The following is an 18,428-nucleotide window of genomic DNA, read 5'->3' on the forward strand; positions in this document are numbered from 1 at the left end:
AGTTCCTACCACTCATGGGCTACTTTCCTTGCGCCCATTTTACAGATGCACAGCCCAAGCTTTAGAAAGGGGAAGTCGTGGGCTAACAGCGGAGTCGTTCGTGAACCATTCCAATATCTCGACTCATATTTACGCTTGTCATAGCTTGTCTGGATTTTGGCCCTCGAAGAAGTGGCTCGGGTCAGCCAGCTGTGCTACAGCAGGCTGGTGTGGGTGTGGCAGGAGAGGGCTGAGGGCCGTGGTCGGCTTCTTCTTTGAGAAGGTGGGCTGCCAAAGATCTCCAGATGTCTGCACACACCACCCTGCACTTCCAGACTGTGGACCAGCCTCAGGCAGGTTATCAGGTTAACAACCAGGGCCATTAACCTGTGAGCTGCCAAAGTTCTTTAGCATCACACTATCTCACTGCATAGCAGAGCAAGCCACTGAGGGGAGAGTAGGAAGAGCTTGCTTTGCAGGTGGAACCTCGCATGCAATGCAGCCCAGTGGTTCTCAAAGCTGTTCTCACCCTAGAAGCCCCACCACTGCCTGGGAACTTGTTAGGATCATGTTGGGGGTTTGAGGCGCCCCAGAACAACTCAGTGAGAAACTGCAGTGGTTTGTTTTCACAAGGGTCCCAGGTGACTCTGAGTCAGCTTTGAGATTGAGAGCCACTGCTAGGCATAGGTGAAGACATTAGGGTAGGCTGAGACTCACTCACAGGACCTAGACCTGGCAGCTCTGTAACCCAGGGCAAAATAAGGTAATTAGAATGAGCCTTTAAGAAGGGACTCACAAAACCAAAGCCAAAACAAACATAAAGACCCTACCCTAATAAAAATCATATTATTGGTTTATTAAAAAGGGGTGGGTGGAGACTAACAGCCGGGTATGGTGGCTCACATCTGTAGTCCCAGCACCCAGGAGGTAGAGTCTGGAGAATCAGGAATTTGATGCCAGCATGAAAAGAGAAACAATCCAGAAAGATTAATAATAAAAATATTTTGAGGGTAGCCATAACGTTTGGAAATAATGTTTTATTTACTTTTGTTTTTTGTGTTTTTAAGACAGGGTCTCATGTAGCCCAGGCTGACCTCTATTTCCTGCTGCTGCTCCTCCAACTTCCTGAGTGTGGAGATAAGAAGGGATTGCATTTACCAAGAGCTCAGCCTAGTGAAGGGACTAAGCCTGGGATGATAGTACAGACTGAAGTCCCTGCACTTGGGAGGTAAAGGTGGGAAGATCGGAAGTTCAAGGTCATCCTTGAAAATGGGTTTTCCACCAACGAAATATAGGCCAGATTAAAATAGATAAAGGCTTCTCCTAGGCAGGTTCATCTGCCCCAAGGAAGGGAGGCCGGGGAAATCAGGCAGCAGGGCTCTCACAAGGGGCTTTTTTAGGTGAGGGATAAGGTCAGCTAGGAGCTAGGATCATGCCCATATATGGTCAAAAGCTTAGCTCCTGGGTGGGATATTCTTGGGTGGGTTGCAAGAAATGCAGAGTTGAAGTGTGATGAATTGGGCCAGAGTTTTCTCCGAGCAGGTGGGGTTGAGGAAAGAGAGCAGACAGGCCAGGGTGAGCAGGGGTTCCAACCACACATTTAGCGATAGGATAGTCCCGGGCCACTCAAAAAATAGATAATGAATTAATCAAACAATTTATATCTAAGTTTAGGAAGCAGGCTAGAGAAATGGCTCATGGGATAAGAGTGCTTGCTGCTCTTCAGAGGCCCAGAGTTTGTTCCCAGGACCTAAGTTGGGAGGCTCACAATAGCCTACAACTCCAGCTAAGTTCAGGGAACAAAAACTGTCCTCCTCAGATGACAGCCATTTATTCCATAAGATGCCAAGATCTCGCCTTGTTCCCAGACACTATGGATGCTCGGAAAACAGAGCCACGGTGAGAGAACAGGGCAACAGAGCTGCTGCTGTGTCCTGGGCAGGGCGCTAGATCTTGACCTTGTCCAACTTTGGTCAGTCAGCCATAGAATACCTTCCTCCCCACCCTTCTCTGAGTCCTCCTTGACCCCCAAGCAAGGATGTTTGTGGTGGTGACTCACAGATGGCTCTTGTGTGACAAGACTTTTCCTGAGGAGATTCAGTGTACACGTCAACTCTCCCCAGATTGGGAACCCACAACAGACAAAAGCATGGATACAACCCAAGTCCAACTTGGTGAACCAATGAATCTCCAAAGCACATCCCAGGTACAAGTGAATCTCACAGTAGCTGGGAACCTGAAGCACAAGACACAGCTTCAGTGAGCTCGGCAGGTTGGCCTTTCCAAGTGATTTAGTTGGTCTAAATCTCTTCCAGGCATCTCAGCCTGTTTCTTGGTCGAGTCTTCTTTGTAGTCAGTCAACTTGTGTGAAACTGTGAAGGTTTATTGCTTACTCTGGGAGGAAGGGGCTTAGTGAATCTGATCGGTTTCAGGGACTTCCTGAAGCTATTTTGAGTTGCTTATCTTCTTGCTTAATGAGGTTTCCTGAAAGATGGGATGTTTCAACCTCAGAGGAAAATGCCTGGGTCACATCAGCCCCACCCTAGCCGAGATAGTTCCTCCTCCACCAATTGCCCCTCCAATTTAAATCCTGTTCATACGTACCCTTTTCCTGTTCAGGCCACTTCAAATTGGAGCTGGGGGGTGGAGGGTGGAGCAGCGGTGGGAAACAGGGAAATAGCATGCAGCTTCTAGAATTCCTGCCACACAAGGCACACTATCTTCTGCACTCCTGCTGAGGTTTTCCCCAAAGGCACTTACAGCCTGGGGTTTTGGTCCTATTGTACAGGCCTCATTTAGCATAAGAAACCCAAGTTTAGAGCACAGTTTCAATGTGCATCCTCTTATCCGGAGCAGTTGACAGACCAGACAACAAAAGATTCAACCTCCATCCTGAGTGTCATTTTTGTAACCGTCAGCAAGACTCCAGTTTGGACTTCCTGGATTCTGCAGCTTTGGGCTGAAGTAAGAACATGTGAGGAGGTCAGTTTAGGTCCATAGCGAGGCCCACCCACCTGCTTCTCTTCCTGTCCTCATCTTGGTCTAGTGTCAAAACAATACAAGACTCAGTCATAAGAACGCCCCAGCCCATCTGTCCAAATTCGCTCTACACAGCCACTGCCTCCAGGAGTTGAACACCTGTGTCAGAGCCAATTATCTAGGGACAGAGGAGTCAGGAGGCTTGGGTTGCCCTTGAGGCTGTCTTTGGCTCAGCTAGACAGAAACCCCTGGTGTTTCCACACTGGGGCATGGTCAAGATGACCCCATAGATATGGGTGCCCCTCTGAGTCTTAGAACTTATGCACAGTGCCTGAGACCTTAAGGGCTGGGCCTGGGTGGATATAGACCCAGCTACTTGCTAGCTGAAATGGACGGATGTCCTAGGAATGTCGACTCCCTTTCTTCCAGTCTTACCTGGGGGCATTTTGCCAGGAAGAAAAACAAACTTCTAGTGAGAGACTCCCATCTGGTGGGAAATCCTTAGGCCATTCCAGAGGCAAAGCCAAGGGAACTAAAGAGGGGCTTGGGAGCTTAGCAGAAGCTCTCAAATGGCCAATTGGAGGGTGTGGGGTGGTGACTAAACTTTTAAAAAAGTATGGCTCTGGGGTTTCCAGGCCTTAGAAGATTCCACTGTCCTCAAGGTAGCAGAGGAGCAGAGCAGCAGAAGGCCTGCAGTCATGGACAAGAGTGTGCATATCAGGTTCTTTTCTAGGCCTGGATTCAGCAAAGAACCCCCACCCCGCCCAAATTCTGCACAGCTCAATATGAGAGGAAGAGATTCTTTGTCTCTCATTGCTATTACTCCTTTAGCATTACTATATTAGTATTATGATACCTAAGTCAGGAAACTTATAAAAAACTGTTTTTCAGGACATGGTCCACATCTAATGATGTTTATTCTTGACAGGGTTTCCACTAACACAGGGCATCGCGGTGCAGGGCAGAAGATGCACTGCGTGTTGTCTGGGTCAGTGTTCTACTGCTGTGAAGAGACACCACAGCCATGGCAGTTCTTGGAAAGCCTTTAATTGGGGCTTGCTTTCAGTTTCTGTCTGTTATCAAAATGGCAGGGAGCATGAAGGCACACAGGAAGACATGATGCTGGAGAAGTAGCCAAGAGTTCTGTACCTGGAGCCACAGACAGCAGAAAGAGAGGGATACTGGGACTGGCTCAGATTTGTGAAACATCAAAGGCTACTGCAGTGACACACTTTCTCCAACATGGCTATACCTCCTAATCCCTCTTAAGTAGTGCCACTCCTGATGACTGAACATTTAAATATAGGAGCCTGTGGGGCCATGCTTATTCAAACCACCTCAGTACACTTAGTCACAGTACTTGCGGGGTAGAAGCTGGAGCATCCGGAAGTCAAGGTCAGCCTCAAGAAAGGTGGGAAGGGGAAGAGAGGAAAGAAAGAAGGGAGAGAGGGAAGGGTGGGACAGTCACAGTGCACAGCACAGGCCTCCCTTCCTGAGGCCTCCAGGCAGTTTGGCTTTCTCATAGCAAGGCTTCTGGTTTCTGAACACTTGAAGGATGAGACTGAAGCCTGTGAGATCCAGCCTTGGAAGTCAGGTGTGTCTTCCCAACCATGCCACAGCCGAGATCGGACAGGAGCACTATGTTCAAAGGGAGAAGATGGTGAGCCTCCTCTGAGAAGGCAGAGTTCTAGGGTAGGTGTTGTGAGAAGCTGCTGCAGGCTTCAAGTGTGTCCTCAGCGAGACGGAGTGGAATTTCCTTTGACGAGAACTGCGAATTGAAATGAAGTTCATTTAAAGCAAGAACAGTCTTCAGAATTTTCTAGACAGAGGAAACCCCTCCTGCTCCTTGGCCAGCCCTGTTGCCTTAACATTGTGAACTTGAACAAATTTGTTTTTCAATCTCCCTAATAATGTTCATTCTTAGAATGCGTGCATCCTGTGTGTGGGAACAGAGGTACAAAAAAGCATTTGCCCAATGTCAAGATGATGAAGAAAAGGGAAAGGCCAACTCTGTAGCATCTCACAGACTTCTGTCAGTTTTAGCTGCAGAAACTGTACCCCAAGAAGAGCTTTGAATTGAGCCCTATCCAGAGATCCAGATTCTGAGCACTCAGTACAGGATAAACACCCTTCCCCAAAGGTCCACTTGGACTAGAGAGCTTCCCCAGGGGATGCCAGCAGCACCGAACTGTCATAAAGGATGCTGGCCCCAGAGCTCGCAGCATACCTCTGTTGCACTGCTTCTGTGCCTACCCCACGTCTGAATCTATGAGTTCCCACCACTACCACCTCCACCTCCAGTCTGTGGCATGGGCCTGCTCAGCTGAGACACTGACCTGTATTTTCTTGGCCTGTGGAACCATAGCATTCTGACCTCAAAACCCGTCCCAGCTGGGTCACAGCCAGGGCAGCAACCTTGTGTGCACTGAAGAGCCTGGGTGCACTCTAGCAGCAGTGATTTAACCAAAGCTTACCCAGACCTGACTTTACCTACTGTCCCTCTGAAGGCCCAGGGGAACCACCTACCTTGGCCTGAGGTGTGTGGTTATTAGCAGTTCCAGGAAAGTGATTGTGGCAACTGTGGCTTTAAAGGTGACGAGTTACAGAACCTAGCAGCCCTGCTTTCTGTCTGTACAGGGGTGGAAGCCTGAACCTACCACACACTTGACTCCCAACTTCTGCTGTGCTTTGGTTTTTCCTATTACCTTCTTTTCTCTTTTAACTTATTCTTCTCCCATATATACCTGAGCGCAGTTTCCCCTCCTTCCCCTCTCTCCCCTCCCCCTAGTCTCTTCCCCATTCTGTGGTCCACACTCCTTCCACCTCTGCTCAGAAAAGAGCACCACTCAGGAGCCATCAACCAAACATGGCACAACAATCACAGTAAGACCAGGCACATGTTCTCACATCAAGGCTGGACAGGCCGCCCAGTAGGAGGAAGAGTCCCAAGGCAGGCAGAAGAGCCAGGGAGAGCCCCTGTGCCCACTGTTAGGAGTCCCACTAGAATGCTTTACAACCATAGCAGAGGACCTAGGTCAAACCCATGAAGGCTCCCTGATCTCTGTAAGCCCTCATGAATCCTGGTCAGTTGATTCTGTGGGCCATGTTCTTATGGTGTCCCTCATCCCTGTAGCTCCTCCAGCCCTTCTTGTCCTTCCTCTGCAGGATTCCCCAAGCTCTGTCTAGTGTTTGGCTGTGGGACAATGCATCGGCTCCCATCAGTTGCTAGATGACATCTCTCTGATGACAATTATGCTAGGCTCAGGTCCCAGCACATCCTGCAGACATAACAAACCATAGATCAGTGTTGTGTGACTGGGTTTGTGTCCCAGTCCCTCCACTTGAGGCCTTGGTTGATTGACGAGAATGGCCAGTTCGGGCTTCGTGTCCCCCATTAAGGGAATCTTCTCTAGTGTCACCCTCATAGATTCTATGAGTTTTCCATTGTACTAGGTTCCACCTCACTCTGGAAATGCCTCCCATTTCCAGTCATCTCTCTCCCCCTCCAACCTGATCCCTCCTGTTCCCATCCCCTTCCACCCACAGTCCACCCTGGAGTCTATTCTATTTCTTCTTCCCAGGAAGATCCTAGCATCGCCCACTAAGCCCTCGCTGTTACTAGGGTCTCTATCTGTGGATCGTAGCATGACTGTCCTATACTTTACAGACAAAATCCACATATGCGTGAGTACACAGCGTGTCTGTCTTTCCCACCAGGGACTCTTGAATGCTTAAAAAAACAGAGGCGTGTAATAACCGGACGCTACTCCACATTTCACATTTCATTATTTGGCGATCTCTGCATCGAGGTCACTAGATCATTAATACTTCATTCACAATTTCCTGTCACAACTGTTTTTTCCCTTTGCAAGCATCAGCTCCTCTCCAAGATGGGGGATGGGCACTCCAAACATGCATGAACCTACACCATAGTAGCTGTGAGTTTATTTATTTTTGTTTGTTTTTAGACAGGGTCTTTCTATTGTGAAGCTCTGGCTGTCCTGGAACTCAATACATAGATCAGGCTGGCCTCACAAAAATCTACCTTCTAGATGCTATTCTTTTCGTTTTAAAATTTATTTATCTACTTTGTTATTTTATTTTATTTTATTTTGGTTTTTTTTTTGAGATCTCACTACATGGATAGAATTAAAGGCATGTGTTAGCATGCCTAGACAAGATCTGTTTTAATTATTTTTATTTAATACTTTCGTGTGTGTGTGTGTGTGTGTGTGTGTGTGTGTGAATGCTGTAAGTGTGTGGGCTCCCAAAGAAGCCAGAAGAGGGTGTCTGATCCCTTAAACTGTAGTTTTAAACAACTGTGAGCTATAAAGTGGGTGCTGGGAACTGAACTGGGGTCTTCTGCATGAGCAGAACAAGGTTTGAACCCAGGAGCCATCTCTGCAGCCCCCTATGTACTTGTACTATGTACTGTGCACTTTTGTAACTGACATTCCTATGATACTTTAATGGTTAAACAGCTGATTGTGAACCATGCACCAAAGTGAGTTTTAAAAGTATCTGTAAAATCATGACTCCAAAAACCCAGATTTATTCAATAACTACAAAGAAGTCCTGTCGTTTTCTGCAGTAGAGCACACCGGAGGCCATTACCCACAGCTCCCATGCTCCCTTGTAAGGGCTGCTGGGGAGGCCAAGCCCACATAGAGGAGACCCATGGTTCTGTGTGGCTTTTTGTGGGCCTGTGTGAGCAAGCGTCTGTTTGCCTCAGTTCAGGCACACACAATAGCAGACTAAAGAAACAGATCCAGGTGTCTAGCTGGGTAAATCCGTGGGTCTCTTGGAGTTACTCCAGGGAGCACAAGTGACTCTCAGGCACCTGGAGCAGCAGCCAAGCCCTTCCCAGCAGGGGAGAAGTCTCATGAAGGCTGCATCCTGGAGCTCCTAACACATAGGCAGCTCTACTGGAGTCTCCTCTCCCTGGCAAAGCTAATTTATAACCGTGGGGAGGAAGGGGCCCTGTGAGTCCTGTACACTGCGGAGCACCAGGAGCCTTGAACGCTTCCTTAGCTTTCTGAATCTTTCCAGCCTCCTTCCTCTCCTCCCTCGTATACCCCCTTCGGAGGGAATGTTTCATTTCAGAGGAAACAGCTGCACGAAACTCCTCTAAACAATGTCATGTCCAGTCCCCATCCTCCCAGAGGTGGATGAGAAGGTACGGGAGAGGGAGAGGTGGGAAGGACAGTCCCCACACCTGAGCTGGAGTGCACAGGGCAAGAGAGTCTTCGACAAGCTAAATCCAGGGTCAAACAAAATCCCCTCAGCCTCAGGCTGGACTTGCTAATACTGGTGCTCCAGAGGGGGTTTGCCAGCCCGGTTTACATTGGGACTTTCAGGCCAATCAAAACAAAACACTCTAATAGCCCCAAAAGTCTGTGGTGGGGCCATATAGACGTCCTCTCCCTGACTCTTGAGTTGGGAAAGTTTTGAGTCTGTTGCCAGCGTTTAAAACCTGGGAAATGTCACATTAACCTTCAACTGTATGTTTTCTGCTGTGAGAACAAAGAAAAGGAAGAAAAGGAAAAGGAAAGAAGAAAAGAAGGAAGGAAAGAAGGAAGGAAGGAAGGAAGGAAGGAAGGAAGGAAGGAGTCTCTTGATGTGAGTTGGAACTGGGTAATACCTGCAACTGCTTAGTAGACCCGGGCTGCAGCTGGACAGACAGAGGGGGCTGCAGTTGCCCACCCCAGTTGCAACATCCAGCATCCAGATGGCCACAGCTTCTGACTCTGTCACTCACTCCACCCATGTCTCCCCTTTAGTTCCTATAGGAATGCATAGATACAGGCTACCATTCATACAGTGTTCTGGTGTGAGATGGCTCTAGCCCAGGCTGTTTTCTTATCATGTTACCTTGGTACCAGCCCCTTTGAGGACCTCTCAGTGCTGGTTTTCTCACCTTTGAGCTCTCATTTTACGCATTTTACGGGAAATGTGAAGGAACAAGCTTACTCCTTGCTCTAAAACGAGGTCATCTATCGCCCCCTAATGTCCACACTTGCCGGTGCAGCCAATCTTCGGGCCTGAGAGAAATCAGAGATTGTGTGTGTGTGTGTGTGTGTGTGTGTGTGTGTGTGTGTGTGTGTGCATGCGCACAAGAGAGAGATATGGGGGACAGACAGATAGAGAGACAGACAGAAAGACACAAAAGAAGTAAGACTGAGCTTGTTTCCTGTGTGCATTGTCATCTCCTCAAACCAGTCAGGGTCTCATGTTAACTCCCTGTGGTTGGGGACCTGAAGAATTATTTGGACCTCACCTAAGGCCCCAACTGCAGACATTCTCCTGACTCAGACCTTGGTCACACAAGTCAGTGTTGGTCGGTGCACAGGACAGTGACCTGTGCCTGGAGGTAGCTGTAGTAAGGGGACTGCAGTTACAGAGTAATAGAAGACACTTTGGAGTCACTGAGGGGAGGAGTGGGCCTGGGCAGGAGAGGGAGTAGGTTCAAGCTTAGGGTTCAGGAGGAGCTTCTCAACCACAAGACCACAGTGCAGAGCAGATGTGACAAATATTGCTGTTCCCACCCTTTGTTTGAAGTCCCAGGAGGGAAGCATAAACTGCAGCGACCACTGCCTGGCCCAGCCCCTTGAAAAGCCAGTTTTTTCCTGACTGTCCCTTCTCAATCCTAGCCTGGGCAGACAGTCTGTGGGGGTAGGGGAAGTCTAGGTTACTGCACCCACAGCTCTCCAGAGAGCCTAGAACTTGTTATTCTCCTGCCTCAGTCTTTCACATGCTGAGATGACAGAGCTAAGCCTCCATGGCTAGCTAGATCCATATTTAAGGACCTTGCTTTGCAGAGGAGAAAACAGAAGAGGAAGGTAGTTCAAGACACTTGGCTCCGATGGAGGTGGCTCAAGTCCTGTCACCTTGACTCCAGGAGCTGTCAGCCATGTCTGGTCAACTGATCAGTGCCCACTGTGGCTGGTGTCTGACATCTTCTGGGTCCCCAGAGAGGAGATATTTGCAGGACCAAAGAGCAAGCCGTGAAATACCAAAACTGTTGAATAAATAAACAATTTTCTCTTTAGAGAGAACTTCATCTCAGGTATTTTGTTAAGAGAGACAGACTAACACAGCAGGCCTGACTCCAGCCCTCAGAAAGCCTGAATCAAAACCTTTGTCATGCATGCCATGTGCAATGGTCTATTACCATCCAAGGTGCCTCCCTCTTTGAGCTCCAGTCTTGTAAAGCATGGTCATATTTTGGGTTTTACTGCTGTAAAGAGACACCATGACCAAGGCAACTCTTGTAAAGGACAACATTTAATTAGGGCTGCCTTACAGGTTCAGAGATTCAGTCCGTTATCATCATGGCAGGAAGCATGGCAGTATCCAGGCTGGCATGGTTCTGGAGGAGATGAGAATTCTACATCCTGTTCCAAAGGCAGCCAGGAGAAGACTGTCTTGTGGGCAGCTAGGATGAGGGTCTCAAAGCCCATGACCATAGAGACACACTTCCTCCAAATAGGCCACACCCACTCCAACAAGACCACACCCACTCCAAATAGGCCACACCCACTCCAACAAGGCCACACCCACTCCAAATAGGCCACGCCCACCCCAACAAGGCCACACCTCCTAATAGTTCCACTCTCTGGGCCAAGCATATACAAAGGAAGAATAAACTCAGGCATAGACAGATGAGTGAGGCCTGGCCAAGGCTTCAGCTTTGTAAAGAGGATATGGTTCAAAAGAAGAGACTGATGAAGACCAAGGTGGGGTGTGTGGCTATGGTGAGGGTGGTGACAGAGTTGCTGGTTGTGATGCTAGAGATGCTGCTGCTGCGTGAGGAAGGAGAAAGTGATGGTCGTGGTGTTAGCGACAGATGTGAGGGGGCTGGTGACGGTGGCCATGCTGAGGCACAGTGCACAGTGGTGGTAGTGGTGACTGCTGTGTTCACCGTGTTGTAGTAATAGGTAATAAACGGTGTGAGGGACTAAAGGGCGCCACGATGATGATATTGACACAGAGTGTTGGTTGGGTGATGGTGTTGATGGAAATGATGGGGATGGAGGTGATAGTGCTGATGTAGATGGTGCAGACTGAGGATGTCATCAGAACAGCGGTATGGCCGAGGTGGAGGTGACGAGGGTGATGGGGATGACTGTGGTGATGGGGATGATGGGGATGATGGTGGATGGTGATGGAGGTGTTAGTGATCATGGTGGTGAGGGCAGTATGGCAGTGAGGGATGCTGGTGGTGATGGAGATGGTGGTGATGGTAGTGGTGGAGTGATGGTGGTGCGGAAGATGGTGGAGACGGTTGGTGGTGGTGGGTGTGATCATTGTGGTGGGGATGACGGTGACTAAGATGACGAGGATGATAGATAGGATAGTGGGGATGGAGAGGGCAGTGGTGATGGTGATGCTGATGATGCTGATGGTGGTGATTGAGGTGACTGAGATGATGGAGGTCATGACAGTGATGGTGGGACTCAGTGGCTGGGTGTGTAGACAGGAGATGGAGGTATGGTGGATTATTTTTGTTGCTGTTTGGGGTTTCTGCTTTTGCTTGTCTTGTTGGTAGCATCGCCTGAGTTCTTTCATTGCTCTTCCAGTTCCTCAGTTCTTTTGCTTACTAATGACGTTTGATGTCTCCCTTCCGGCTGTTCTCAGGTAGGCAGGTCCAGTCATGTCTCCTGTTTACCGCCTGTTTCCCTCATGGCGGCTCCTGACAGCCAGTCTCTTTCTGCCCTCATCTTAGTCAGCCACAGCACCTGCCACATGGCCAGGCACCCATCCTCATCTGCGCTGGAGCTGGGTGGCTGTGCCTGCCTCCTAAGGCTGTCAGAGAGCTGAACAAACTCACCATGAGTGGGGCACATGGCAAGTGCTCAGTTGTACCGGCCTCAGCTCTGAATCCCCCCTCAGGGATGCACTCCCAGGACCAACAGGAAAGCGCGGAGAATGCTGTCTGCTTAAAAGACGCTTCAATCACAACATTTTCAGACAAGACGTACCACTTTCCTCGTCGCTGTGACGGAGCACCCAGCACAGGTGTCTTGAGGAAGTTTGAGGGCACAGCATGGCAGCCCGGGTGTGGCAGGTCAACATGGCCTCCGCAGTCAGGAAGGGAGAACTGCTCTGCTCAGAGCTGTTGTGTGCCCTATAGCTGGTGAACCTGTCTGTGGGATTGGTGCCGCCCACGGCCAAGGAGGGGCTTCCTTCCTCAGTTGTTCTGGAAACATCCTCATAGACCTGTCCAGATTTACATTTCCTGTCAGGCCGACATCGAAACGCAAGCAGCAGGTGCCTATGACGTACTTGGGTCATTTGTCCCCCTCACCTCACACCTATGCTTGCCCCCTCCCACGGGTTCCTTTCCTCTTTCAAGATAGCCTGCGATGTTTTGTGGGGTTTGTTTGCTGTTTTTTTTTTATTAAGGTAGGATCTCATTATGTAGCCCTGGCTGTCCTGGAACTGGCTGCATAGACCAGGCTGGCCTCAAACTCCAGAGATCAGCCTGCCTCTGCCCCTCTGCCCCTGTGCCCCTCTGCCCCTGTGCCCCTGTGCCCCTGTGCTCCTGTGCCCCTGTGCCCCTGTGCCCCTGTGCCCCTGTGCCCCTGTGCCCCTGTGCCCCTGTGCCCCTCTGCCCCTCTGCCCCTCTGCCCCTCTGCCCCTCTGCCTCTCCCGAGTGCTGGGACTAAATGCATGTGCTCCCATAGCCCGTTTTTATGGTTTTAAAAGCTATATTTCACATTTGAGAGGAAATCAGTAGTGCTTGTTTTTCTGAATCTGAATTTTGCACAACATGATGATCTCCAGTTTTCAAGGCCAAATATAAACTCCATTGTGTCCCTGAACCAATTCTCTTCAGCCCGGAGCCTTTTCACTTCATAGTGTCAGAGGGACAGAGGGACCTAGGGACTGAGGGCCTAGCATCTTCCTGGCAGCCCACAGAAATATGTAATGCTCATAAATACCACCAGGTGGCACCCAAGCCCTTACAAAGCGGTGCGCGCACACGATCCAGACTGAGGAAGTGCTGGGACTGTTGCCAGATGGTCACTCGACTTTTTGAGAGAGGTGTGGCGGGCTCCACACAGAGGCTAGCAGTCACACAGGGGCTTTCAGTCCCCAGGTGTGGGTTCTGGTCCCAACTGTGATCCCAGGTCAAACCACTCAGGTTTGAGCCTCAGTTGAGTTTCGGTCACTCTGGACAGGAAGTAGGTGAGCTGCCTGGCTAGGCCTGGGAGTCTATGGCGTTTGGTTTGGTTTCTCAATTCCTAGTCTGTTTTGAGTTGACACCAACTGCTAGGGAAAGCCTGGGGCCTTGACGGAGATCCCCGCCTCACAGATTCTCTCTCTCTGAGTGGAAAGGAAAGGAGATAGCCAATTCTTCAAACTTGCGTCTAGAAAGAGAGACCAGGACTGCCGGTGGGCAGTCAAGGCCATGCCTATTCTTGCAGAAGATGCTGGCGGGTGTCTGTCTGTCTGTCTCTCAGCCCGCCCTCACCTCCAGCTAGCCCTAGCCCTGCATCTTGAACTTCTGACCCTCCCGCTTGCATCTCAAGTGATAAGATTACCCCCAGGTTTCTGTGGTGCTGGGGATGGAGCCAGGATGTACTTAGAGCGTGCCGGGCAAGCAATCTGCCAGTGGAACCCCAGTATGAAGAGCATTCTCTGAAGAGGCACCCAGAGCTGAAGGGATAAGGAACATGTGGTCCCTGGCCTTCTCTCACCTCTATTCTCAACTGTACAACCCAGGGGACAGCCTCCCACCCCCACCCCGCCATGAGACTGTTAAGTCCCCCCATGCTGTGGAATGGCCAAGAGCAGGCCTCTCCAGGATGACCTTTAGCCATACCTCTATCCCCACCCACATTCTACGTAGAAGCTGGAAATGGAAGCAGATAATACAAAGCCCAAATTGGGTGGGGGACAAAGACCCGACTCTCAGTGAGGCCCTCCTGACTGAGATCCACAGCATGTCCAACAGTGGTGAACTGGGCTGCTGCTCTGGGCCCTGATCAAATGCAAGTTTTGTTGACTCAAGTGCTCCATGCCAAATCCCTACTGTCCTTACAGGCCCCAGGGTCCCCCTTACACACTACGCACACATGCACTCATGCACACACGCACACACTGTTCCATCCCTCTGACCTTGGAAGGAATTCCAAAAGGGCCATAGACTCTGTCCATCCCCACCAAAGTTGGGCAATACAGTTGACAGGAGCCAGTGGGCTGGTCCCAGGTTCTTAGGCTGTCCACCCATCTGTAGTCCACCTTCACCTGGCTCAGAGCCACTCCCTAGTCCCCTGATAGTGGACCGGATGTTTGTGGAGGGACACTAGCCTGAACCCCAAGGTCACCCTCATATGGTCCTCCCACTGGTAATTAGCTCTGGGCCAGGCCTCTGTAGCTCCCAGGACATTCAAGCTGGGACCTCCCCCACCACCCCCTGACTCCAGATTCCAGAAGAGGGGTAAAGCCAAGCTCCTGAGGTCATTGCTGCCTGTGCTGGTCAATGCTGTTCCCACACACTCTCTTCCCAAGGTCTTTAGCCCCCGGAGAAGGAGCTGGAAGTTCAGAAGGTCTGAATCTGCTGCTGTCAGCTTTCAGCTCTTTGGCCTAGAGAAAACAACTTCCTCTCTGACCTTCAGGCCTTTCCCTGAGACCCCCTGACTTGTTAGTGAGGTAGCAATTCATCCCTCAGTGCCTCCTAGTGCATCGCATGGCATCGATAGATTTGTTATTCTTTCAAGTGTTCCCAAAGGAAGAAACGGACTTTTATTTTCTGGAACCCAAGGTTCCTCAATCTGATTCCAACTCTCCCAGGTCTGGCCCCTCTGCTATTCTGTTGTGTGATACCATTGTCCCCACCTCTGTTTGCCCCTCCCTCTTCAGCCATCCATCCAGCTCCAGTAGGTGAATGGTCTTCAGCCAGGATCACTCCTGTGTGCTGCTGTGTCCAGATCAGGGCTAAGCACGGGGTGACCTCTACCTCTCGTGCTTGCTCTGGCTGTGCCCTGCTCTTTCTCAGCCATGTTTCCCTGGCCTTGGTTCCCTTTCCTGTCGAGAGGCAATAGACCTTTTGATAGCTGAGACCCTGATCTACACACTCAGGGTGTCAGCTTTTCAAGTCAGTCCACCAAGCCCATATGGATGGGGAAACTGAAGCATAAGGAAACTGAAGTAAGTTTAAGGTCATGCTACTAGCTGGTGGTGAAGCCAGGTAAACTAGCTTCGAATTCTGAGTTTGGAGGGAGATATTTCAAAAGACTGTAATCCCAGAGTGTGAGAACCAAGAGGCAAGACTATTGCCATGAGTTTGAGGCCAGCCTGGGCTACATAAGGCATTCCAGGCCATCCTTGGTTGTAGTGTGAGACTCTGTCTCAGAAACCGAAGGTATTGGGTGTGGGGGTACACACCTGTAAGCCACGCTTGGGAAACTGAGTCAGGTTCGAGGCCAGTCTGCTTTTCACAGCCAGATCCTGACTAACAAACACCAGATAAGCAGATGATAAAATGTAAAAATCCAAGGCTAACGAAAGCTCCAGGGATCCATCTTAAGCACAGATCAGCCCTCAGTTCCTGGTGGTCAGTGCCACCAGGCTATCAGGGGCTGTCGCTCAAGGAACTCTGCCCTCCTGCCAAGGCTGCCTGGTGCTAGGACAGCTGCTGGGGTTCTGCCACCTAGTGGTCACATTGGGAATTGCACCACTCCAGCTTGGTCCCACCCCACCTTTTTTTTTTTTTTTTTTTTTTTTTTTTTTTTGGTATGGTCAGGCCTGATCCAGGAAATTTAAGATTTAGCCCCACCATTGAGGCACCCAGACCCCCCTGGTAACCCATCTACATGAACGCAGGTGCTCACATCACTCCATCTTCTGCACCTCTCCAGCTGAGACTCTTGGAAATATGTGGCTGCCTCCCTCCCTTGAATAAACCTTTTGTCCCTTTCTCAGGCAGTGTCTGGAGCCTTCTGCTGTGGGTGGAGACACAGTTCTGTTCTACCTATAGGCTGACCCTGGTGTTCTGGACTGAGACTGCTCCTTTCACCCCATTGACAATTCCTCCTTTCTCCTCACTGACCACAGCCCAGCAGCTCTGGACTTACCTCTGTGGCTCACATGAACCAGGTTGGTACCAACCCAAGCCCAGGGCCCTTGCACTGTCTGTAGGATCTCCCCTCCAAAAGGACAAACATCAGGGTGTCTTCTCCAATATCCCTTCGTGTGTGTGTGTGTGTGTGTGTGTGTGTGTGTGTGTGCATGTGTGTGTGTGTGTGTGTGTGTGTGTGTGTGCGTGTGTTCACCCATACGTGCCACAATTTATGTACAACACAGTTTGGAGGACAACAGTGCTCTCCTTCCATCATGAGGATCAAGCTCAGGTCATGAGGCTCGGCCACAAGCACAGTTAGCAGCTGGCCATCTCACAGGCACTCCAGTGACCTCTCTGAATTTATTTACTGCCCTCACCTCTCCGCCACTATGGAAACTCAATAAGTGCATGGCTGTCATTGCCTCCTTTGGTTGGTGTTGAACCTGGCATGGTTCCACCCTCAACAATCACCCAGCAACATCTGTTAATTGACTAGATGGATAGAGAAAGAAGAAGAGGTGAAGGGAAGGAACAAAGGAATAGCAGAGGGAGGGAAGGAGGGGGAGGGGAGGGGAGAAAAGGGGAGGGAGAAGGAGGGGTGACTAATAAAATATTTGGTGTCATTAGAAACATCTTGCTCCTTTGGGTTGCTGAAAGAGGTAGAGTCTTGGACATGAGCTCAGACTCAGAGGGACTGACCCTGTTGCCATGACCACACCCTGTTGGAGGACAGAGCTGTGTATGCAAGTCCCACATCCCACACTGGGCCTGGAGCTCCTCTGCTTGCTGACTTGAAAACTAGAGAGTCATGTGTGTGGGCTGGGCCTTGAGTCTCACCCCAGCTTATGGCTGAGTTATCAGTGGAAGATTGTGGGCTGGAGCTAGGACTCCGTTTCCCCCTTTGCAGAATGGGCTGGGCTCTGCAAAGTCAAAGGTCAGTTTTAGGTTCCTGTGATCTCTTAGCTGTCACATGCGCCTCTTCCTGGGGACACCTGAGGACGGGGATGCTGTTCTTGCCCACCTGAACACTTGGGAAGTGGGGCTATAACCCTGAGTTTCTGTGGAAACACTGGCCACTCTTTCTCAGGACTTGCCGTGGGAGGATTCAGTCTGGCTGCAGAATGGCCAACTGCCAAATGTGCAGATTTTGCTTAAGAATCTGGAGGTATCAGGAATGCAGCTTGAGGAGCGGAAGGGACTGCTGGACTCGTGTGGGTGGGGCTGCTCTTATGAGGCTACAGACCTGCAATGGTGAGTGCTGGGGAGAATCTGTGTTTTGGGGTCCTTCCACTTCATCTGCCCCACCTAGGGTCTCTGGGACAGCTGAGGGCTTGTTCCCAGGGAGTGGCCACCAGCACCTTCTCTGTGGTTTCTGGAATGACAGGAGAGGTGTCTATCATGGGAAAGACACTTCCATTGTTTACATGGAGGACCAAGCACAGCAATGTGGTCAACAGCAGCTGGAGAGAGGGCCCAGCAGTTAAGAGGACCTGAGTTTAATTCTCTGCACCCACATGAAGGCTTGTCTGGTCTGCGACTCCAGTTCTAGGGGGACTGTTCTGGCCTCTGTAGGCACCAGGGACACGTGTGATACACACACATATATGCAGACAACACACTCATACACATACATACATTTTAAAAAAGTGAAATGTGACCAACAGCAGCATGGCGGCTTGGGACTATGGTCCAGGTGCACAGGTCACACTGCAAGCCTCCTGATCACAGGGACGGCCCCGTCAGTTACTTATCTCTTGAACAAAGCTAGGTGCAGAAAGGTTGAGGTAGGTAGTGCCATGGCTCAGCCTTAGGGCTGCCCAGCATCTCTGGACTCTCAGCTTCTGCAGAGCGAGGAGGCTGTCCCAGGAGGAGTGGACTTTTGAGCGCACGGGTGTGATAGTTCCTAGGTTAATGGGGATCTCTGCGTAGCAAGCCTGACCAGCCCACCGGAGGGACTTATCACTGCTCTCTCAGGGAAAGATGGTCTGGATGGAGCTGGGGTGACATTAGGTCTGTTCTATACCCAGGGAGGGGCAACAGTTTGTGGAAGCAGTGGGTCTGAGCTCACAGACTTCAAGCCCTGTATCTGACTGTCTCAGACTTCATGGATGGTGGGAGAGGTGGTAATGAACTACCTTGGCTAACACGCAGTCTTGGACTGTCCCCTCCCCACCCCAGCCTTACCATCTTAACTGCCTCTGACACAGCCTGTCCTCTTCTCCAGGAGCTCTGCCTCTTATACCCAGAGTGCAGTGTAGATGGGGCGCCGGTGAGGAACCCCTCACAAATGTCTGAAAGGGGCCAAGTGGACACAGGGTTCAGGGGTGGAGGGGCCAGAAGCACAGGTGTCGGGTATCTTAAAGACCTACCAGGTGAAAAGAGATGGAGTCCAGGGGGCAGA

The sequence above is a fragment of the Rattus norvegicus genome, chromosome 3, assembly GCF_021556685.1.
Source record: "Rattus norvegicus strain SHRSP/BbbUtx chromosome 3, alternate assembly SHRSP_T2T, whole genome shotgun sequence".
NCBI classification, from domain to species: domain Eukaryota; kingdom Metazoa; phylum Chordata; class Mammalia; order Rodentia; family Muridae; genus Rattus; species Rattus norvegicus.